Source organism: Dendropsophus ebraccatus, chromosome 5, assembly GCF_027789765.1.
Source record: "Dendropsophus ebraccatus isolate aDenEbr1 chromosome 5, aDenEbr1.pat, whole genome shotgun sequence".
NCBI classification, from domain to species: Eukaryota; Metazoa; Chordata; class Amphibia; order Anura; family Hylidae; genus Dendropsophus; species Dendropsophus ebraccatus.
Genome location: NC_091458.1, coordinates 47,759,216 through 47,784,071, shown reverse-complemented (window position 1 = coordinate 47,784,071; position 24,856 = coordinate 47,759,216). Strand labels below are relative to the sequence as shown.

Below are 24,856 nucleotides of genomic sequence, written 5' to 3'. Positions count from 1 at the left end.
TCCTGAGTGCCGGCCACCCTCTTCAGTGTCACCAGATGCTCAGCCGCGATTGGCTGAGCATAACTATGCTCAGCCAATCGCGGCTGAGCATCTGATGACTGAAGATCGGAGACGAGTCGGCACGTGACAGGTATGTATAGCGCACCACACTTCCGGGTACACAGGTGGGGGTGGTGGGACACGGGGAAGGGGGCCATTCACAGACATAACATACATTACAAAGTTGTATAACTTTGTAATGTGTGTTATTCTGTGAATAATTGTTTACCGCCGCACTACCCCTTTAACTACAGATTATTACAGATTATTCCAGTGGTGTAAACACCCAGCACACACTGTGCATACATACATATATATATATACATACGTACGTACACATGTAGCCGGCATTAAACAGATTGTGCTGACGCTACAGTTCAGGTATGGTCACATGTCAGCGCAAGTGTCTAACACTGGCAGCATACACTTTCTGTAGCGCTGTGTACTGCCGATACCCTGGGATGGGCACACTACAACCAACCCATGGCATCCCTGTCACACAATGGAGACTATAAACTAGGACAGCATCTCCTTCATACAAAAATGTGTTTTCATATTCTGCCATATTGCATATACAAAAAATATGTAATACTGTATGTGCAATATGTCAGAATAAGAAGGCACAATTTTATTATACACATGCATATCATATGAGAACATTCTGTACAAACATAAAATTATATACACATATGCCTACTGCACATACATGCATACAATATATCATAAGCATACTACAGAAGCATGTATACACTATAAACTGTACATACAAATACACAAACACACTATACATATATTGATACATCATAAACATACTACAGAGGCATGTATACACTATATACTGTACACACATATACATACATCATAAGCATACTAGAGGCATGCATACACTATATACTGTACACACATATACATACATCATAAACATACTAGAGGCATGCATACACTATATACTGAACACACATATACTGTGTACATTACACACTTGAACACACTCCATATAGTAACACACATACACATACACTCACTTACTTCTCATCACTAAGCTCCTCAGTTCTCTGGTCCTGGCAGGTCCTCCTCCCTCACAGCCAGCATGGTTCTCCCCTGCCCCTCCGACTGCAGAGCAGGAAGGAGATGATGAAATCACTGTGAGGGGGAGGGAGACTTGGTTGCTTCCTCACACAGCCCAGCAGGGGGCAGATGACAGGCCCGGGCCCCCCTCTGACTGACACCTCAGTCAGCAGCCTCTCAGTGCTGCAGCGTGGGGCAACTTCTTCTCCTCTCTCCTCCAGGAAGCTGATCCCCTGCAGGAAATGACGTCAGATGTGAGAGAGGAAGTTGAAGCAGACGGCCTATGCGGCACCTCCGTTATGCTGAGGTATAGGGAAGTAGGCAGAGGGGAGGGGGGAGCAGGGGAGGAATATTCCGGCCCAGTCACACTGGCAGAGGCTGAGAGAACAGCGCGGCGGCCGGCCACACTGTTCTCTCAGCCACTGCAGAGGGCCGATGCAAGTTTACAGCAGGACCAGCGGCCCCACTGACTGGTAATCTGGCGGCCCAGCGGGCATTTGCCCGGCCCGCCAGATTACCAATCCGGGCCTGAACATGGTGTAAAGTGAACCTGGCTCAGTCGCCCCTAGCAACCAATCAGATTCCACCTATCATTCCTCACAGACTCTTTGGAAAATGAAAGGTGGAATCTGATTGGTTGCTAGGGGCAACTGAGCCAGTTTCACTTTACACCATGTTTGATAAATCTCCCCCTTATTGGCTGATGAGCCCTTCCATGGGTCTTTGGGTTCGGGGCAGGTGCAATAACATTTCCCTGCCAGAAGAGGTGAGAAGTTTGTACAGACGTATTCATACACTATGAAAAGCATTACACCTAAAAGGCAAAAAGGCAAAAGAGCTATCTCAAAGTTAAAGAAAAAAAAAAACCTGTTTCAATCTCTTATTATGAAAAAGGTACAATACTACATGAGCTATACCCAGCTGTGAATGATCTACCAGATAAACTGGTTTTAGCAGAAGCGGTAAATCACTTCAATGAAGCTTTGTAGGTTTTACCGGAAGCGGTGTAATATAAAAGGTTCTAGTAGGTGGGGGTTCTTCCTCCGAAAATCTCTTTTTAATTGAAGCTATTCCCACAATCTCCTGATCACACTGTGGATACCCAGTGATCACCTATAATCTGTGTGGGTACTTGGCAGTAACCTGTTCAATTATCTGGGAGCGACACTGCAGAGCAGCTAATGTCTTACAGAGCAGTTATTGAAATCGCTGTAATGCGATAAAATAACGGTATACTGATATATAACTTGCCGCAGTATACTAAAGTGACTCTCCATTTGCATCTAGCAGGTCTATAGGTTTCAACCTATTTAAAGGGGAACTCCAGGTAGAGGTTAAAAAAAAATGAAACTTCTGCAGAAGCATATAGCATTACTTACCTATATATTCCATTTTTGAAACTACCAAAAATCCATTTGTTTTGGGGGATTTTGTTCGGTTTTGTGTTTCTGTACTTCCTGGTTTATCAGTTGTACACAGTACTACAGGTTCCAGAATGCATTGCTTTCCCTCAGCTGTTCATCACAGTCCCCCACCCTGCCTATTCCCTGACCAAATCTGTTGCAGAACATTTAGGCTGTGTTCACACATTGCAGTTTCATTGTGTTACTGAATTATTTGAAGTAATTTATGTCATCATGTAGTCATTGTGGTCCCATGGGAGGCCATGGAACGGCCCTGTAACCCCCATGCCACAGGACCAGACCCAAAAATGCCACACCAAACTCCAGCCAGCACCACCGGCGGAGGAAGCTGCCCCCAAACAGCACAAGTCTGGATAAGGTATTGCACTCGCCATAGCTATTAAAGATAGAATGGGACAGACAGGAGGGATTAAAACCATGAGCACTCAGGTGTCTCCTACTAATTGCTGTCATGTGGGTCTCACCAGGAGGAGTGCAAAACACGGAGAAAAGAGAAACAAAATACGGTTCAGGGAAGAAAAAGAGTGCTGCACCTCACACCTATGGCTGATACTAGTACCTCTCGGCTGCATAAAAAACATCAGAATTCTGTATGTGAATTGATCAAGCCACACTGCCCCATGTACCGCGTGCAGGTATCTGATACACATGGGTCCCTACACTAAGTCCACACTGTGCCAGTCAGCGACCACCACCCCCGCAGGTGTGCACAGTCAGGGAAGGGAGGCCATGAAACGGCCCTGTAACCCCCATGCCACAGGACCAGACCCAAAAATGCCACAGCAAAACCCAGCCAGCACCACCGGCGGAGGAAGCTGCCCCCAAACAGCACAAGTCTGGATAAGGTATTGCACTCACCATAGCTATCAAAGATAGAATGGGACAGACAGGAGGGATTAAAACCATGAGCACTCAGGTGTCTCCTGCTAATTGCAGTCATGTGGGTCTCACCAGGAGGAGTGCAAAACATGGAGAAAAGAGAGAAACAAAATACGGTTCAGGGAAGAAAAAGAGTGCTGCACCTCACACCTATGGCTGATACTAGTACCTCTCGGCTGCATAAAAACATCAGAATTCTGTATGTGAATTGATCAAGCCACACTGCCCCATGTACTGCGTGCAGGTATCTGATACACATGGGTCCCTACACTAAGTCCACACTGTGCCAGTCAGCGACCACCACCCCCGCAGGTGTGCACAGTCAGGAAAGGGAGGCCATGGAACGGCCCTGTAACCCCCATGCCACAGGACCAGACCCAGACACCACACAGCACGCTGTATTCTCTACCTGTAACACCACACAGCATGCTGTATTCTCTACCTGTAACACCACACACAGCACCCTGTATTCTCTACCTGTAACACCACACACAGCACCCTGTATTCTCTACCTGTAACACCACACACAGCACCCTGTATTCTCTACCTGTAACACCACACAGCACCCTGTATTCTCTACCTGTAACACTACACACAGCACCCTGTATTCTCTACCTGTAACACCACACACAGCACCCTGTATTCTCTACCTGCAACACAGTGGCGGATTAAATGTACCCTGGGCCCCGGGCTGTCCACCCAACCTGGCCCCCCACCCCGGTCAATCCGCCCAAACCACCCACATTATAATCCGCTACTGCCCCCCCAACCCCCCATGCTGTCCCCAATAATAAACACTGCCTGCCTCCCCTCCCTGCTGGCCCCAATAAACATAATGTTTGGACCCTTGCTGCTACCCCCAGTAAGCATTGTCCACCCCACCTCCGCTGCCCCCAATAAACATATTGCCATTTGTTCACCCACTGTTGCCCCCAATAAACACATTGCCACCTGGTTTCCTGCTGTCCCCCCCCCCCCCCCCCCCTCAAGGTCACAGCTGCACAGAGGTTGTCAGGAGAGGAGGGGGCTGATCTTATAGGGGAGGTCACAGGGTCACAGCAGCACAGAGGATGTCAGGAGAGGAGGGTGCTGATCTTATAGGGGAGGTCACAGCAGCACAGAGGATGTCAGGAGAGGAGGTGCTGATCTATAGGGGAGGTCACAGCAGCATAGAGGATGTCAGGAGAGGAGGGTGCTGATCTATAGGAGAGGTCACAGGGTCACAGCAGCACAGAGGATATCAGGAGAGGAGGGTGCTGATCTTATAGGGGAAGTTGCAGGGTCCCAGCAGCACAGAGGATCTCAGGAGAGGAGGGTGATGATCTATAGGGGAGGTCACAGCAGCACAGAGGATGTCAGCTGGCCCCCTCTTCCCCCCCCCCCATAGATGGTCCCTCTCTTCCCCCCTCATAGCTGGCTCCCTTCATAGATGGTCCCCCTCTTCCCCCCTTATAGATGGTCCCCCCTTCCCCCCCTTATAGATGGCCCCCCCCCCTGTGCACAGCAGATAAAACACACAAAAAAACACAACACAACTCACCTGCCATCCGTTCCCCCGTTGAGCCTCTTGCCTCCTAGTCTGTCCCCGGCTGATTCGCGGCTGTCGGGGGTGTCCCTTCCTATCCCCGGCAGCGCGCGCATCAGAGAGCTCCCCATGCGCCGGAAGTCACAGCCACAGGCGCACGGGGAGCTCTCTGATGCGCGCGCTGCTGGGGATAGGACGGGACACCCCAGGCAGCCGCACATCAGCCGGGGACAGCCGGACTCTTGTGACCTCAAGGAAAACAATGCTTGCAGTCACAAGAGAGTGGCGTGGCACGGGCCCCCCCGGAGCCTCGGGCCCCGGGCGGCCGCCCAAACCGCCCACATTATAATCCGCCACTGCTGTAACACCACACAGCCTTCTGTATTCTCTACCTGTAACAGCACACAGAACACTGTATTCTCTACCTGTAACACCACACAGCACACTGTATTCTCTATCTGTAACACCACACAGCACGCTGTATTCTCTGCCTGTAACACCACACAGCACTGTATTCTCTACCTGTAACACCACACAGCACTGTATTCTCTACCTGTAACACCACACAGCACACTGTATTCTCTACCTGTAACACCACACAGCACGCTGTATTCTCTACCTGTAACACCACACAGCACACTGTATTCTCTGCCTGTAACACCACACAGCACGCTGTATTCTCTACCTGTAACACCACACAGCACGCTGTATTCTCTACCTGTAACACCACACAGCACGCTGTATTCTCTACCTGTAACACCACACAGCACACTGTATTCTCTGCCTGTAACACCACACAGCACACTGTATTCTCTGCCTGTAACACCACACAGCACACTGTATTCTCTGCCTGTAACACCACACAGCACACTGTATTCTCTACCTGTAACACCACACAGCGCGCTGTATTCTCTACCTGTAACACCACACAGCGCGCTGTATTCTCTACCTGTAACACCACACAGCGCGCTGTATTCTCTACCTGTAACACCACACAGCGCGCTGTATTCTCTACCTGTAACACCACACAGAACGCTGTATTCTCTACCTGTAACACCACACAGAACACTGTATTCTTTACCTGTAACACCACACAGCAGTGGTGTTGCTAGGCATTAAGATTCGGGGCCAGTGCCCCGGATAGGAAATTCACTGCCCCGAATCTTTTGCCTACCAACGTTATGCTACAGGGTCAGGGACGTTGCACGGGCGCCCGGCAGCTCTCTCTATCCCCTCACTCCCCCCGCCCAGAGGCCGGACCCCACAGACGCACCACACGCTGGGGACAGGCTGCTCAGTGACGTCATCCATTGGAGGGACTGCTGCAGCGTCTCCACGCTCCTGCGGCGCCTCTCTCCCCGCTCGATTTACGGCACCCAGCTGGTGAATATTTTGACAGCCGCCACCGCGCAGTCAAAAGGAGGCCGCCCGCTGCCAGACACTTTGGGAGCAAGCAGCGCTACAGCTGCAGTTCCTCTCCTGGCAGCACGTGGTCTCCGGTGATCTTCCGGCACAGGCAGCATGGTACAGAGGCGCTGCCTGCGCCGGTTGTGTTAGGCAGCCTCTATAATGAATTATAGAGGCTGCAGGGGCATGCGATGTGAGCAGCGTCTCTGTACTATGCAGCCTGCACCGGAAGATCATAGGAGCCCGCGCGCTGCTGGGAAAGGAACTGCTGGGAAGGGGTGACAGGTGAGTTTTTTTTTTTTTTTCTGGTGGGGAAGTGCGGGGGCCAGGCTAATGTCACTAGTAGGACAGGGGCTAGGGGAGGGGGCTGGATTGGATGCTATATGGGGCATTATGGGGGAATTGGCTACTATATGGGACACTATGGGAGGATTGGCTACTATATGGGGTATTGGCTACTATATAGGGCACTATGGGGGTATTGGCTACTATATAGGGCACTATTGGGGGATTGGCTACTATATGGGGCATTATTGGAGGGATTGGCTACTATATGGGGCCCTATTGGGGGGATTGGCTACTATATGGGGCACTATGGGGGGATTGGCTACTATATAGGGCACTATTGGGGGTATTGGCTACTATATAGGGCACTATTGGGGGTATTGGCTACTATATGGGACACTATGGGAGGATTGTCTACTATATGGTGTATTGGCTACTATATAGGGCACTATGGGGGTATTGGCTACTATATAGGGCACTATGGGGGTATTGGCTACTATATAGGGCACTATGGGGGTATTGGCTACTATATGGGGCACTATGGGGGGTTTGGCTACTATATAGGGCACTATTGGGGGGATTGGCTACTATATGGGGTACTATGGGGGGATTGGCTACTATATGGGGCACTATGGGGGGATTGGCTACTATATGGGGCACTATGGGGGAATTGGCTACTATATGGGGAGGGAGTAACTAGTCGCTTGTATAGAGGTGGGTAGGAGGTATTATAAAAGTGCAGAGCCTAAGATTCTGACAGATTCTGTCCGACAGATTCTGTGGAGATGGCTTGGGACCAGAAGAAGTCATCATGACAGCCTGGGCCAAGTGGGGAAGACAACAGAAGAGGAAGACGCCAATCAGAGAACAGGTCACTTGTGATTCACTGGATGTACAGTATCTGTGCTATAATATGCTGGCTGTAGGGGGGTATAAATGGTCTGTATATAGTGTATTATATACAGTATAGTGGTGTTAGTCATTATGTGGTGGTGATATGTGGTCATGGTATTTTAGTATCATTTGCCCCCCGTATAGTGTTCGGGGGGCAAATGTACCCTAGTGACTGGCCTTGACTCATGGGTCAGTGCTGTGTGCTTGCCCCCCAGGCTAAAACTTGCCTGCCAGCCAGCCCCTGTGTGTATGTAAGGATGGCGGCCAGGTGGGGTAGTGTGTATGTGTGAGAAGGGATGGTGGGTAAGTGTGTTTGTGTACGGGGGGGGGGGGGGAGGTCAGGTGTGATAGTGTGTGTAGGGGGGGGGGCAGGCGGGGATAGTGTGGGTAGGGGGGGTCAGGTGGGATAGTGTGCGTAGGAGGGGTCAGGTGGGATAGTGTGCGTAGGGGGGGTCAGGTGGGAGAGTGTGTGTAGGGGGGTCAGGTGGGGTAGTGTGCGTAGGTGGGGTAGTGTGTGGGGCAGGTTTATTGCAGGCAGAGGGGGGAACTTTATTGCTATGGTGGGTACAGCAGGCGCATTATTACTATGGTGGATACAGTAGGCGCATTTTTACTATATAGGGGCACAGCAGTGGGAGAATTTTTACTATGGGGGACACAGCAAGGGGCATTATTACTACATGGGGACACAGTAAGGGCATTTAACAATATGGGGCACAGCAGGGGACATTACTATATTTGGGTGCACAGCAGGAGCATTACTACTATATAGGGGCACAGCAGGGGGAGACTATTACTATATTGAGGACACAGCAGGAGGCATTATTAGTATATGGAGGGCACAGCAGGAGACATTATTACTATATGGGGCACAGCATGGGGACATTATTACTATATGGGGGCACAGCAGGGGGCATTATTACTATATTGAGGACACAGCAGGAGGCATTATTAGTATACGGAGGGCACAGCAGGAGACATTATTACTATATAGGGGGCACAGCATGGGGACATTATTACTATATGGGGGCACAGCATGGGGACATTATTACTATATGGGGGCACAGCAGTGGGCATTATTACTATATTTGAGTGCACAGCAGGGGACATAATTACTGTATGGGGGCACATCAGGGGACATTATTACTATATGGAGGCCACAGGGGGTAATATTACTATATGGGGGCACAGTAAGGCATTTTACAATGTGGGATAGCAGAGCAGGGAGCATTATTACTATATTTGGGTGCAGAGCAGGGGGATATTCTATATGGGGATGCTGCACAGCAGGGGGGATATTCCATATGGAGATCCTGCACAGCAGAGGGGGGCATATAATATATGGGGTATGATTCACAAGGGGGGGCATATACTGTATAGGGTGTGTTGCACAGGGGGCCATATACTACACGAGGACTGCTGCATGGGGACCTATACTATATGGAGGCACAGTTAAGGCCTATAATTTAGGCAGACACAGAGGGATGGGGGGGTCTACTACTATGTGGGGTATAGAGAAGGCCTATACTATATGGAAGCACAGATAGGGCACAGAGGAGACCTAATTACTGTGTGTGCTGGAGCAAGGAGCCTAAAATGTTTTTCCTGGCAGATTCTGAAGAGACGGGTTATGGCTTGGGCCGAATAGAAAAGAAAGAGAAAAGTGAGCGACTCAGATCAGAGAAGACGACAACGTCACTATTTCAAATGCTAGCCTATATGACCATCTGTTTTTAAAAAAAGATATGTATACACACACACACACACACACACACATATATATAGTGCGTGTGTGTGTGTAACGTCAGTGCAGAAGTCAACTCGAGGGCCCATGCCCCGGATGTTTTAGGACCCTAGCAACTCCCCTGCCACACATAACACTGTATTCTCTACCTGTAACACCACACAGCACGCTGTATTCTCTACCTGTAACACCACACAGCACGCTGTATTCTCTACCTGTAACACCACACAGCACACTGTGTTCTCAACCTGTAACACCACACAGCACGCTGTATTCTCTACCTGTAACACCACACAGCACGCTGTATTCTCTACCTGTAACACCACACAGCACGCATCTGTTATCTATGAAGTTGAGCCCCACAATAAGGCTCTGATCCTCTCTGCCGTTAAGCATTATTTACTTGTGTTACTGCATCATTTTTGTCAATACACTGCAGTAATGCAATGACACTCCAACATGTGTGAACACAGCCCTAATTTCACTGCACACTTCTGCACAATTAGAGAAATCAGTACAACACCTGCTTCTGGCCATTCAGATATGTTGGATCACTCAGGGGATTGGGGGATCCAGCCCAGCCTCCTGTGACATCACGCCCTGCCCCCTGTCTGCATCCTCAGCCTGATCTCGGCAAACACACACAATGTGAGACAAGAGCATGGAAGATTTGTCTCCTAAGGGGGAATAGCAGCAGGAGCAGGAGACAATGTGGATTTGCACAGGGGGCATTTTTTTTCACTTCCTGGATTTCTATCAGCTACCAGTGTGGCAGAACCATACAGATATGGTAATACATTGTATAGACACATCTATATAACTTTTAATGTACTTTTAATACAAAACAAGTTTTTCTTATCCGGAGTTCCACTTTAAGGTTTGGACTGGGAATATCTCCCACAACCACGTGAGAGATGGCAGATGTAGTAGGGCCAGCTGGGAATTGTAGTTCTTCAGACAGAGTTGGTGCCTTCACAGTAGGACCCCGACCCCATCCCCATGGCTTTAACAACCTTTGTCAATGGTATTCTGCATGCATTGGATAGTCTCTGACCCTGGGGACCTCCTATAATGCTGATGATATTAGGTATTTAAAAATTAAAAATATATAGGACAGTATTGTTTCTTTTTAAGTTTTTGGATAAATTAGACCATACATTATAAGTATGTTTGCACAATGTTTTTTTAGGTGAAAAATCAGCTGAATTTTGATAATTAGAGCTGTAAATAATGATCGTGAATATTATTTACAGCTGTAATAAACAAAATACAGCTGCATTTTCGCCTCACAAAATGTTATGTGAACATACCCTAAGGGTGTTTTGCCTTTTCTGGATCAACAAGGGTTAAAAAGGATTCTTTTTTTTCCCCCCTGTAACCCCTTTCTTCAGTCCCTACTGAATGTGATAGACATGTCTTTTTCATTTTGTCTGTCACACCATGTGTCGGGACAATATTACACTGTAGTGTAGAGACCCTTTCAATCAATTAATGTTCTGATACTGTCTATAAACGGGTATATTTAGTTGATGTTACAGTCCACTTGAAGTATCAAAAAAGACTAGGGCTACACTGAGACTTTTATGGCTCTGCTCAGAAATTGCAGGTTCTAAAAACACATTCAATCCCCCATCAAGCAAACTGCAAATTATCATTATACTTTTTTTTTAGGCTAGGACTACCTGATGACTTTGGTCACCCCACAATATCATGTGACATCACACCTAATGTTAGTGAATGGTGTTGCATGGTGTTGATGAATTTTTGGGCACAGCTAAATTGTATGTGACCTTGCTATCATATACCTCAATGCAAGCTGTGTGTGACTGTGATTTGCTTTTGATTCCTTTGCAACTTGGCCATTTTGTTAACAATCTAGTGACAACTTTATTAAAGGGGTTATCCAGCGAAAATCTTTTTCTTACAAAAAAACTGGTATCAGATATATAGATTTGTAAGTTACTTCTATTAAAAAAATCTAAACTTTTCTCATGCTTATTAGCTCCTATATGTCATGCAGGAAATGTTGTTTTATTTTCAGTCTGACACAGTGCTCTCTGCTGACATCTCTGGCCAAGACAGGAACTCTGTCTCAGTTTCCTATGAATCCCCATAGAAAACCTCTCCTGCTCTGGACAGTTTCTGTCTTGGCCAGATATGTCAGCAGAGAGCACTGTGTCAGACTGAAAATAAAACAACATTTCCTGAAGGACATACAGTAGCTAATAAATATGAGAAGACTTCATTTTTTTAATAGAAGTAAATTATAAATCTATATAACTTTCTGATAGTTGATTTGAAAGAATTTTTTTCCCGCTGGACAACCCCTAGTCGCGCAACAGAATGTCACATAAAATATTTTAGTTGCATGACTTGGATGGGACTTGTAGTTGTATGACCAAAGTCATCATAAAGCCCTAGACTTAAAGTGAACCTGTCATGGCAAATATATAGTTAACACTTGAATTTTGTATCCTGTCCATTTTGTTTTTAATTTTGCTGCTCCAGTGGCCGTTTAACCCCCTTAAGGACAGAGCCTGAAATGGCCTTAAATTGTCACTTTTGCGTTTTTGTTTTTTCCTCCTCTCCTTCTAAGACCTATAACGCTTTAATTTTTCCACCTACAGGGCCATGTGAGGGCTTGTTTTTTCAGGAGCAGCTGTACTTTATAATGGCATCTTTCAATCTGCCAATAAATGAATGACGGAACCCCAAAATATCATTTATGGGGTGAACTTGGGTCAAAAAATGCGATTCGGCAAATTTTGCGGGGCTTCCATGTTTACGTAATCCACTTTGCGGTAAAACTGCAATTTTTCCTTTATTCTATAGGTCGGTCTGAACACAGCGATATGCATGGTTACTAGGTTTTCTTACGTTTTACTATTTTTATTAGCAGTAAAACTTTTATTTGCAAATAGGCATATTTAAAATGGTCCTATTGTGACTCCTATAGCGCATTTATTTTTTCACCTATGGGGTCGTATGGGGTGTCATTTTTTGCGTCATGATCTCTAGTTTTTATTAGTAACATTTTTTTCTAGATCAAATGTATTGATCGCTTTTTCTTAAATTTTTTATACATAAAATGTCATTAAAAAAAGCAATCTCTGTGTATTTTTACCGCTTTTTTTTCACGCCGTTCACCGTGCAGGAAAACTATTGTTTTATTTTAGTAGATCGGACGATTACGCACGCTACGGTGTATAATATGTTAATTAACTTTATTACGTTTTCTGTGTTTTATGTATGCAATGGGAAGGGGGGGGGGTGATTTACACTTTTATTGGGGGAGGGGCTTTGGGGCACTTTGTAAAACAATTTTTTATTTTTTTTACACTTTGGCCCATAATTATAGTTCCCTTAGGGAACTATCACTTGCATATATTAGATCAGTAACACTGATCCCTGCCATGCCATAGCATTGCAGAGATCAGTGTTATCTGTGATCTTCTAAATCAGCCTGCCTGTGGCAGGCTGAATCAGAACACCGATCCAAGGACTGCACAGAGGAAGGTAAGAGACCTCAGGCAGTCAGGAAAAGCGATCGGGACCCCCGCAGACACGCTGCGGGGGTCCCGACTGTTAAGTGCCCGGAGATGCTCCGGTCACTTATACTCGAACGGTCGTGGTGCAATTGCGGCATTTAAGGGGTCAATGGCAGGCGCGCCCGTCATTGAGGGTGGGGACGTGGCTGCAGATAGCAGCCGGTCCTCACCCGGTATGGGGCGGGCTCAGCTTGTGAGCCCGCTCCATAGCCCGGGACCGCGCCAGGGCGTACATTTACGTCCTCCTGCGTTAAGTCCCAGTCAGTGAGGGCGTAAATGTACGCCCGTTTTCGTTAAGGGGTTAATGCCCCTTTGTGTTGCTCATGCTTCTGCATTTTACTGTACAGCAGTGCACGGTTGCTGACCAATCAGCATTCATCTTCACTTCACCAATTGACTTCACTTCCTGCATTTGGTCTCTTTTTTGCTGTTACTAAAGACCAAATGGCCTTCGTGATGGAGTCTCAACTGCAGTTTTCTAGTAAGTGAGACACCTATTGGCTGAATGTATAGCGTTGTATTTCAGGCAAAACAATAAATAAAGTAAATTGCAAAATGTAGTATATCACCCCCTGCTGACTTATAATTATTTATTGGTAATGACAGTGCCCATTTAAGGCTGTTGTCGGGGAAGGTATACTTCTGTGGTGGCAAGTGGGAGCAAGTGTTCTCCGGAAAACCCCTTTATCAAAGTGCAGATTTTTGAGCCAAGGCCGGAGGGGATTCCAGAGGAATGAGAAATATAAAAGAGGGATCCACCTCTGACAAAAAAAAACTGCATAAAAAATGTGCTTCCAGCCTAATAGCAGTCTTCTGAGCTATATCTGAGTATAATAACTACTTTTTCCTTCACAGAGTAATATTTAAATAGCTTCAACATCCCTAATAAAAACTGCACATATGAATACTCAGTGGCAAAATGTTTTACTGCATACAGCTCCGTGTAGCCCTAGCTTTATTTACCGTCACCACAAAATGCAAATATGGATCCCTTTATTCTATACTATAAAACATAGATAAAGTGGCGCTTGCTGTCAGCACTTCCATTACAATCCATCTAATTTAGAGTATACAGACCTGGTCTTAGAGTAGCTGTCAGTCTTCCTGGCAGGACTGGTGCTGTCATCCTGGGAGAATGCTCAGCGTTTAGAGGGACACACTTCACTGCCTCTGTCTGTTACAGCAGGGGAAGACAAAAGTGATGGCTCAAACAAGAGACGCTACGTACCTGACTGTGAGCTACAGCATTCATTGTTTCATGCGCTTGAATGAAAAAATATGGATGTAGGGATTAGCAAATTGTTGGACTAGTTGTGAATAATGGTCAGACAGGTTTCCTAATAGCTGGGGAAATGGGTAACTAAAGGGAAAAAACGTAATGAGTCCCAGGATTCATCCTTCCTATGCTGGTATGGCTAAGGTAGTTAATCATAAAAGGCTTATGGATTAAAGTAAAATGTAATTATTTTGCATGTACACAATATCAGGTTTACTAGTACTAAAATGATACTCCAGAGAATTTTATTTAAATCAACAGATGTCAGATAATTATACAGATTTGTAAGCTACTTCTATAAAAAACAGACAAACAAATAAACAAAAACCTTGAGCCTTTAAGTACTTATCAGCTGCTGTATGTTCTGCAGGAAGTGGTGTATTCTTTTCAGTCCGACACAGTGCTCTCTGCTGCCACCTCTGTCCATGTCAGGAACTGCTACTGCTACTGCTCTGAACAGGTACTGACATTGGATAAATAGGATCTGAAATAATGGTTATGTTCTTTTTTTCAGGCCGTATTTATCCAAATAGAGCCGTATTTAGCCTTTATTTTTACGTTGTGTGACCCTGGCCTTAATGTACAATGTTGATCCAGGGATTTTTCAGCAAGAGTCAGGAAGATTTTTTTCTTTTTATTGGATTAAGTGGGGTTAATTTTGTTTTCATCCCACTGCTTACATAACTATGTTATAACTACATATCTACCATATCCATAATGGTAAGTACCAACACGAAAAGTATGAAGTCCCAAATAATTAAAAAATGATAACATTTGAGGTTGAAGAAACAACATAACAACCATAACAGCATATTTTCATATGCCTAGGGCTTCCCAGCTTGGGTTCCCTTCTCATCCCTCTCAAAGAGTGAGAGTCCTGCTCTGGTGAACTCAACACAACCAAGTTAAACATCCTGGACTCACTCAGGGCTCATCAGAAAGCTTCATTGTCATTGGGGTTGTGCAGCAAGGCAGTAAAGGCCAACAATAAACAGCATATAGGAGCTAAAAGGGACATTTATTAAGGAGTCTAATGTGTGCAACTATTCTAATGAGGATTGGTGTATATTTTGTTCCAAAAGCTTGTGACTGATTCATTAAAATGTAGCACTGCCATAGTGAATGTATCTAAGTAAAAAGTCGCAAAAATGCAAAAATTGCGCAATTATATTCACCTGGTACTGACCAGATCTAGTCCTGCACCTGTTTGCGTGACTTTTTAAAAAGTCACAAATGATAAATTGGGCGCTAATCCCAGATTATGTGAACTTTTGGGTGAATATTTAAAACAGGCAGATTGAAAAAAAGTTGCATCTAAAAAATATTCACCTGTTCAATACTGGTTCATAAATAGAGCTTAGACCAAAAATGGGCGAAAAATCCAATTATTCCTCTAAAAATTGGCGCAAAACCCTTAAAATAAATTTCCCCCTAAATGTTCATTACTAACCATTTACATTTGTGTCCTTTGATAACTTATCTCTAGATACTGTATATTCTGAGATGTATGGTGTGAGATTACCAGCTTTTTACAACAACATGATCTTCAGACACTTTATCACTAAGGGGGGGATTTACTAAGCTTGCGTCAGAGGCGTACGCCAGGGAGAAGGTGCAGATTCGCCCCTCCCTGGCGTACGTCTCCTGTGTGCAACGCTCGCCTGATAGGTGGGCTGGCGGAGCTTGCGGGGCGTGATGAGGCGGGGAGGAGGCGTGGCCTCCTCCCGTGCCTCTTTTATCATGATTTACGCCTGCTCGCAGGTGCAAATCATGATGCAAATCCACACCTGCTGGAAGCAGGTGTAGATTTGGTACGCCGGGGGCGCAGATTCGGGCGCCCAGACAGCCGGATTCACTAAGAGGCGTACGCCTCTTAGTGAATCCTGATGCGAAAAAGGGGTGGGGCTTAATGTAAGACCTGCGTACTTGTCTGCTGGTCTTCATAAATCCCCCCCTAAATGTATATACTCTGTCTATGTGCATGTCCATAGTTACCTGATTTTCTGGTGGCAAGAGTGACTGCACACCGATCCTTAAATGATAGTTGTGGCCTATTTAAAGGCTCATGTAGGTATCTATAAATGCAGTTGTAAGCTGGCTATACATATAAGATAATGGTCAGACAAAATGGCTAATTTTGACTTTTTTAGCCTACCATCTTCTGTAAATTACACATAAGTGATCTAGCCTAAGTTTTAAATTAGACTTGACAGCCTAAAAGTATTTTAGATTTTTAACAGTGGCTCAGGCTGCTTGAAAATGAATGTCAAAACTCATATTCTTATTGAATTTATTATAAAAAACCTGTCTAATAACACAAGCTTCAGTTTTTGCACACTGCCAAAATATTTCTAGTGGACACAACTTTGATCGGAGCGGCAGTGGGGGTGGCGATCGGGGCAGCGCAGGGGGCTGCGGTTGACCGTGGGGCTGGGCTGCGAGCGGGGGGGCGGGCTGCGGGCGCGCGATCACAAAACAATCGCACAACGATTTTTCCATACGATATATCGTACCGTCTAAACGCTGATCGTTATGAAAAAAAAATCGTTACTCCAACATCGTTAATCGTACGATCGGGCCAATTATCGTTCAGTGTAAACCCAGCATAAGGGTCCATTTACACAGAAAGATTCTGTCAAAGATTTGAACCAAAGCCCGGAATGGATTTGAAAAGAGGAGAAATCTCAGTCTGTTTCTGGCTTTGGCTTCAAATTTTTGTCAGATAATCTGTCAGATAATCTTTCTGTGTAAATGGACCCTAAGTCTAATGAGTTTGGCCAGCTTTAGTAATGAGCATGTGTAAAAAAAAAAAAAATTTAAACTCAAAGTCAAAAACAGGAAGTTATGACAAAGAGCAAAACTGAAATTTGTTGGCTTTTAATTTAACTAGTATTTTATTGCTGTCTGTCTCTTTTCCCTAGACATTCACGTCTGAAAAATCTTTTCATATTCTTGACTTACTTGCTGTCTTCCATGTATATGCTCTGTTTTTGTTAGTTATTACATTTCTAAATCCTATTATATTACAGTTTTGTCCTTTCTTTTGGGGGCAGCGATACAGATAATTGCTCACTTTATTTTTGGAGCAGCTTTCGCGAAATCTGTTAAGCAGAATTTCTAAATCAATATTCTACAACTTTTGAGAACCTGGCGGTTATCGTGTTCACTGGCAGGTCACTGATCTGGTTCATTAAAACCAGAAGCAAAAATATTGAGCATTCCTGAGTCTTAGATTTTTGGGTACTTGATCATAAAAGCCATGATTTAAAAATATCAAATTTTAAAAGTCCACCAGTTAGTAATCTGGTGTACAATGGGTATACAGGGTCAGAGCAAGCTTACAGTACATAGGTCACTGAATTCAAATGCCAGACAGCGGGAATCTGCTGCCGAGCATTTGGGTTCATACGAACCCGAATCTCGGCAGGTTCGGACCATCCTTAACTGCGATGTAAAAATTATTAATGGGGAGAGATGAAATTAAGAACTAGAGGACCTTGACAATTATATGGGGCCAGTATAAGTGAAATGATTTCTCTGCTTTGGATCCACTTGGCAAATTCTGTCAATTCCTGTGAACACAAATAGAAATAGGTAAATTATTGTAAGAAGGATTTGTGAATTTGGTATCTCCCGGGATATAGTCACATAATACCCCAGGTTTACCAATGTGTCTGACAGAATTCTGGTTGAAAAAGTGGTGCATGCTTTTCCACCAGGGCATATAAAGAGGGCGCGGAAAAATTAATCTGGCTGAAAATTCGGAATAAAAAACTTCAAGCCCCCCTCCCCTCTGTGATGCAGCTACATTGATTCTAAGGAAGTTGCATCACAGAAGGGAGGGGGTTTCCTCACACTGGGAGCCGGCAGGCTGCCCTCAGTGCTTCATGTCCAACCAGTGCCTCGGAATAGACTGGTGACGCCGGTCTGTTAATGTAAAAAGCCCATAGTCATGTAGCTGGTGGTATATTCGCTTTAGGTTGACCACATTTATAAATCTGGCCCATTTAAAGACACTTCGACAGTGTTAGTAAATTTGGAGAAATATACTTGTTTTGCACACAAAAGGGGACCGTTCAATACCCCCCCCCTTCAAATATAATTATAATTTCCTGCTTTATCCTATAGTCAGCCTCATCCAACCATTTCCTTATTTCCTGCTTTTCGTGTTGGCATCACCCTTTCACTTTTATTCTTGCCTGCCGATATTTCAGACCTGTATAATGAAGCCACTTCATTACCATATCCTCTATGAGACATTTGCATATTTTGCACAATTTTCGTCTACACGTTGGGCTTCTTGTACAGAAAGATTCCAAAGGGAACCTCACTCTTTAGCTCATGAATACATAGACGTGTCTTTACCTGTTTAATAGTACATTAGTTTTTGGCAATTTTATCGTTACCTATTGGACTTCTGTGCTTCTTCTTATTTTATGATAATATATAATATTCTGGAGTCAGATTTCTAGTCATATAGTCCAATATTGCCACACTGCTTTGTATAGTTACTGGTTTATAATATAAGCCTGTCTAGGAGCCGATTTACGTTGTAGGATATAACATTGCATCATATTATTATAATACTCATGAATATTCCGGTAAGGAACACCGAGAAGTCACTCAATATGCTTGCTCCATCCTCCAGTCTTACTTTTACCCATTGACTGAAAGAGTTAAGTGATGAAACAGACGAAGCATATTGAACCCATAGGCCTATTAAGATGGCTCTCCTGGGGGAACATTGCAGACAATGTCTTTGTTTAGTGGCAGATACTAGAGAGAGAGTTACATTGAGAAGCAGCCGCGCTAATCCTCAAACACTCTGATCTTAGTCGCTCCGTCCTATATTGATCCACCGGGTTTTATGGACAATGTGGCGTGTGGTGAAAATATTACAGATGATTAAAGAGTGCTGACTTGTAAACAATTCAACCCTTTCCCTTCTGCAGGCCAGAACATGACCAAGACCTTCGATTTCTCACTTATTCACATCCTACAAGGCCGATAGAAATTGTGTACATATTCCTAGTTAGCGGTAAGTGAGAAGTGAAGCAAAATTGATTAAAAGAGATTGAAAACCAATTTTATTATGCCATCTTACGGTCACGTAGCATGACTTCCTCCTGAGAGACGCAACCTGTCTCAACCACTCGCATCTCTTGTTCAGCAGGAGTCATAAAAACGTAAAAAGAAGAGCAGTAAATGTTATTTATTAGTCTCTGGTATTTATATAGTATCAATATATACAACAGGGGTTACATTTCCTGCCCACTGGTCCTGAAACATTGGTCTCCGCATCAGCCACAGAAAGGGTTTTTTGAGAAATTTTTGGAGTTATCCATAAAGAAATATTAACGTCATCTTGAAGTAGACATCAGATGCAACATTTAGGCATATAATTAAAAAAAAAAAATCAACGACCTCTAGCTATGATATTAATATATGGAATAGTGTTGGCTTAGGGAGCTGACCCCGATAAGTCAAAAAAGTCTGGAGAAATGTAAAAGGCAGGAATACTTTATTATTAAGAAATTCTGTTGCTATATTAGACTTACTTGTTAGAGCTTACTCTATTTGCTGTAGTAGTCTATTATCTGTTGATTCCATGTTTTTTTGGAAACTCACTAGAAACCCCATTTATTGCTTGGCATTAGGGATGGTCCGAACCTGCCGAGGTTCGGGTTCGTAGGTTCAACCCGAACGCTCGGCATCAGATTCCCGCTGTCTGCCGGCTCCGTGGAGCGGGCGGATACAGCGGGAGGACCGCCTGGAAAACTGGGATACAGCCTATGGCTATGGCTGTATCCCAGTTTTCCAGGCGGTCCTCCCGCTGGATCCGCCCGCTCCACAGAGCGGGCAGACAGCGGGAATCATTACCGAGAGTTCGGGTTCGTACGAACCCGAACCAAACTCGGTTCGGACCATCCCTACTTGGCATTTCCTTCAATAAAACTTCTAGCCAGGTGGACTCAACATTTAAATTTTCCCTTTAAGGTAAGGTTTAAAGAGGATTTAATAATGATCAACTACCCCCCTTTCCAATTTATGTTTTTAATCATATGAGTCAAGGTCCTATTACACGTGTCGACTATGGCCCAAACACTTTAGTAAACAAGCGCCGATCAGCTAGATCGGCGCACGTTTACTGTACCTATTAGATGGCCTGATAATCAGGCAGTAAGGGCTACATGGACAGCTTTAGCAATGTCAATGCAGCCCTTGCCCAAACACCTGACACCTTACCTGTGCTTTGTTTGCTTCTGTCTCCAAATGGGGTGGATATTAACTTTAATTTAAAGTTCAGATGAGACTCTCGGGTTTTGGGAGTGTACCCAGAGTTCTGCAGAGACATAAGCATATTTCCATAACTGCTCTGACCCTTTACACCAACCCAACATTTACTAACATTTCCCAGTCTTCTAAACTACCTTAACCACTGTTCCTACATTCTCTACCCCCACCATCTAACCCACAAGCCACCTTCTTTTAAAGAATCCCTCCACTTTACTCCTGCGAAAAAAAATAATAAATTCACATCAACTGGTGTCAGAATGTTATACAAATTTGTAAATGGTTTGTATTTAAAAATATCCAGTCTTCCCATACTTATCAGCTGCTGTATGTCCTGCAGGAAGTGGTTTATTCTTTTCAGTCTGACACAGTGCTCTTTGCTGCCACTTTTGTCCATAACAGGAACTGTCCAGAGCAGTAGAAAATCCCTATAGAAAACTTTTCCTGCTTTGGACAGTTCCTGACACAGACAGAATAGACTGGAAAAAACAAATTGCTTCCGGCAGGTCATATAGCAGCATTAGAAAAAAGTAAGACAAAGTAAGAGACCCCTTGTTTTATAGAATCCATTCTATAATCTGCAGGAGGAGTTAGTGGAACCTATATGAGCTAAAAAATTATAATTCTATTGACCTTGTTGAACCATGGTTAGAAACTTTATATGGCTATGTTTACACAACGCCAAACTTAAAGAAAAGGCGCCCGATTTTGATATTTTTAAAAAGTCTGTTTTTGCCGCAATTTAACTGACTGCAATGGCAATGCATCGAAGTCAATGGGAAGACGGACGTCCAATGACACAATGTGTTAAAAAACTGATGGTTTTACTGTGGACGCCAAAATAATGAAAATGATCATTATTTTCGGACGCCATTTGCAAACAGCGGACGTTTTTCATTACTGTTTACACACAGTTTTTCTTTTTCCACCGTTTTTACTATTGAATTCTATGGACTTTTCAATTAGGTCAATTAGTAACCCCAAACTAGAATAATGTACAAACCTTACACTAAGGAGAGGCCAGACAGCTAAATAAAGTACATTATTTTAGACTCAAAATAACGGACGTCATTTAAACGGAGCTGAAAAAACGTTGTGTGAACATAGCCTATGGGTGTACAAAGTCAAAACACGGGACCCCCTCTCAAGAAAGGGGACCCAAGGCTTGTTTCAGAGTCTTGCACGTCTTTGCTATCTCCATAGACAATGAATGGAGCATGTGCATGTACAATTCTGCTCTATTCCTAAACAAGACTCAAGCTCCCGTTCTCGAGATCAGGGGAGATCTCAGCACTGACAATCCATGATCGGACACTAATCACTTATAACATGGAATGTCCCTTTCATATTCTCTGAGAATTCTGAAAACTTACCCACAATTACAAGGAACAAGATAAATGATATTAGGCAGCAATGTAGATGAGTTTGAGCAAATTAATAAAAAAAACTTTTTGGTTCTTCACTGGTAATCTGCAAACTTCAACATACATCCAGTATAAGAACACACAATTCTCAACACTTACATCATGCTGAAAAAATATATTACATTCCGAACATCCGGAAACATAATTCCGCATATACAAAATAGTAATATATCATGTTTCATGCTTTCTTTTTTTTCCACCAGTAGTGCTGCTACTTCATATGGTGCTGCCAGAAAACAAGTACATTCTTGACGATAAAGCGGTAGACAGAGAATATGCGACATCCCTCCACCGATGTTACAAGGACTTATCCCGCTGCCACTTTCTACCAGGAGGTTGAACCATTAGTGGAGAGACTTGTGCTGTCATTCCTCAAAGCCCTTTTTCCAAAGTCATCTACATTTTTCAGCATCAAAGGATAAAACACTTAAGGTGCAAGCCAAGTCCATGAAGGCTTAGCCTACAGCTTCGTCCTGTCCTTAGTAGTGGGGCGCGTACTAGTTGTTGATTGTCTTGTTGAACATCACTACAGTATCACCATCTGTAGGGCAATACCAGTCAGACAAAGCTACCGTCTCCTTATCAGACTGAATTCCTCCCGGCAGCCTCTTATGTATGACTAATATATAATAACATGATTTCAGGGGCCATTTGCCAGTTTTTCTAGTTCTATATAAGCTGGAAGCCTTTAGTCCCCAGGAATCAAGAAATTCCTGGCATGTAGCCAGTGTGTGCTGCAAACAAAAAGATTCTGTAGACGTTAATAGGGAATGGTAACAAGTGGGCTAACCTCAGCTAAAGCTCCCAGTCGGCCCCATTGTGTCAGAGACGATAAATTCACAATTTCACTGTTGTTAAAAGGAGACAAGAATTTAAACCCACATCTTGAACTCAACTTAAAACCTCTCGGTTGTATTAGGTGGCGCACAAACATGTTATTTCACTCCTCACCTCAAAATGAGAGTGCTACACATGCGTCTATATCAAAATAGATCTAATGAAAAGAGAAGTGAAGCATGTGCAAGTGCACACCTGATAAGTAATATAAATTAAGATAAAAACACTAAAAAGTAGTCAATGGACACAGGGCAATACATGTAAGTACTGTAACAACCATGATAGTAGTACAGCAGATGAGCGGCTATGGGTGAAACATATAAAGAAATCACAATATAACAAAGCAATTAGGGATGGTCCGAACCTGCCGAGGTTTGGTTCGTATGAACCCGAACGCTGGGCAGCAGATTCCCGCTGTCTGCCCGCTCCGTGGATATGGCTATGGCTGTATCCCAGTTTTCCAGGCGGTCCTCCCGCTGGATCCGCCCGCTCCACAGAGCGGGCAGACAGCGGGAATCATTACCGAGGGTTCGGGTTCGTACGAACCCGAACCGAACTCTGTTCGGACCATCCCTAAAAGCAATATCCCCAACCTAAATTTTTGCAGAAAAAACAGAATGGGGTCATATAATCCAGATATCACATGAAAAAGAAAAACCTAATGCATAAAACAAATTGAAGAGCAAGTGGAGAAAGAAGCAGCCCAGCCTGCCCATTATCACTGAACTGGAACTTCAACAGCATTGTAGTGTCCTCCCAGAGGTACAGTATGACACTCATGATCATAAAGCATCACTTTACAAGATGGAAATATGTATTTAAAGTGTACCTGTCATACCGGCCTACAGCCAGATCAGTGGAAAGTTCCTGCTAAACCAAAAGTTTGGGTCTCTGGATACCAACAGGAAATAAGACTTTAATTGAATCCTCCCAATGGATCCATGTTAGGTCTCTACTGATTTCTAGAAAAACATAGCTTTTTATAGAACTTTATCCACTTTGTACTTCTCATATATATTTGCTTCTGAAAATCTGACACAGCATTTCATGGCATCTGAAATAAATGTTTGCTTTGAAAGTTAATGTCAGATACCCACCAACTCTATGAAAAGGGACAAAGGGGTTTATGTTCTTTTTGAATAAGCTATTGGACATTGCACTCCCAAAACATGCATCCTCTCCCTCTCTGAGATGGCCGCCTGTAGATATACAGCTCCATACCCAGCAAGTTGTGATACAGTCTGTGTTTTGACACCTTTCATTTACCGCCATTATTGCTAATTGAGTAATTTGTGCTTCAGTAGCTCTACTGTTGGCATGAATCAGACATCGTAGTCTTCACTCCCAACATGTTACCAGTTGTTCTGCCTTACACGGCTTTGGTAGGTATTATCTATCCATGAGTTCAGATGAGCATCACTCTCTCCTTATGCAACATCTCTCCCAGGACTGCAAGGAAAAGCAATTTAGCCTCTAGTCTTACACTCCTGTGTACATGTTTGTATGTTTTCTTGCAAATAATGCCAGAAAGTGATAAAACTGTGATGTGTAATGATCCCTAGACACAGATGTATGCAGAAGGACCTGCAAAGATAAGGACATCTAACCATACCTTTTCAGACCATTAAAGGGGCAAAATAAAAAAGATGCTGAGCAGCAAGGGGTGCTGTGAACACATTGGGTGAGGCCCCCTGTACGGAGTCAATCCCTCAATTAGATTGAACCCCTCAGTAGGTAAATATTCCCCCCTATTAGGTAGATGCCCACCAGTGGGAAGACCTCTGCCCCAATTCAGTAGATGCCCCCAGTGGGTAGGTTTTCACCATTAGGTTAATGCCCTCAGTAGGTAGGTAACCCCCATTAGGCAGATAGCCCTAGTGGGTAGGTAACCCTCCATTAGGTTAATGTCCCCAGTAGGTGGGTAAACCCCCCATTGGGTAGATGTCCCCAGTAGTTAGGTAATCCCTCATTAGGCAATTGCTCCAGTAGGTAGGTAATGTAGGTGTTCCCCTATTTTGTAAATGCCCCCAGTATGTAGTAGGTCTTTTGAATCAACTGGTGTCAGAAAGTTCTACAGATTTGTAATTCACTTCTACTTAAAAATGTCCAGTCTTCCAGTACTTATCAGCTGTTAAAGGTGCTGCAGGAAGTTGGTTATTCTTTCCAGTCTGACAGTGCTCTCTGCTGCCACCTCTGTCCGTGTCATGAACTG

General features: G+C 44.2%; 1 long non-coding RNA gene across 2 annotated transcripts; it reads left to right on the top strand.

The window, feature by feature from the left end:
• The first annotated feature begins 1,787 nt into the window (after nucleotides 1-1,787).
• On the top strand, nucleotides 1,788-22,259 carry LOC138793528 (uncharacterized). 2 transcript variants are annotated; one of them, XR_011363291.1, is made up of 3 exons: nucleotides 1,788-1,873; nucleotides 19,042-19,127; nucleotides 22,014-22,259. It is a non-coding gene; the product is annotated as an uncharacterized lncRNA (long non-coding RNA). The 2 variants fall into 2 exon arrangements; XR_011363290.1 differs by having other exon boundaries at nucleotides 22,011-22,259.
• The last annotated feature ends 2,597 nt before the right edge of the window (nucleotides 22,260-24,856 follow it).